Genomic DNA, 448 nt, shown 5'->3' on the forward strand with positions numbered 1-448 from the left:
CTGTTGATGTGGTTGGAGCAGCCAATATTGTGGTTGGAGCTGCCGTTGTTGTGGTTGGAGCAGGCGTTGTTGGGGTTTGAGCAGCCATTGTTGTGGTTGGTGCAGCCCGTGTTGTGATTGGAGCAGCCGCCGTTGTTGTGGTTGGAGCACCTGTAATTGTGGTTGGGACAGCTGTTGTTGTGGTTGGAGCTGCTGTTGTTGTGGTTGGTGCAGCTGTTGTTGTGGTTGGGACAGCTGTTGTTGTGGTTGGAACTGCTGTTGTTGTGGTTGTAGCACCTGTAGTTGTGGTTGGGACAGCTGTTGTTGCGGTGGGAGATGCTGTTGTCGTGGTTGGAGCAGCCGTTGTCGTGGATGCAGAAGCCATAGTTGTTGTGGTTGGAGTTGCTGTAGTTGTGGTTGGAGGTGCTGTTGTGGTTGGAGCAGCTGTTGTTGTGGTTGGAGCAGTTGT

Source organism: Poecilia reticulata, linkage group LG18 (assembly GCF_000633615.1).
Source record: "Poecilia reticulata strain Guanapo linkage group LG18, Guppy_female_1.0+MT, whole genome shotgun sequence".
NCBI lineage: Eukaryota > Metazoa > Chordata > Actinopteri > Cyprinodontiformes > Poeciliidae > Poecilia > Poecilia reticulata.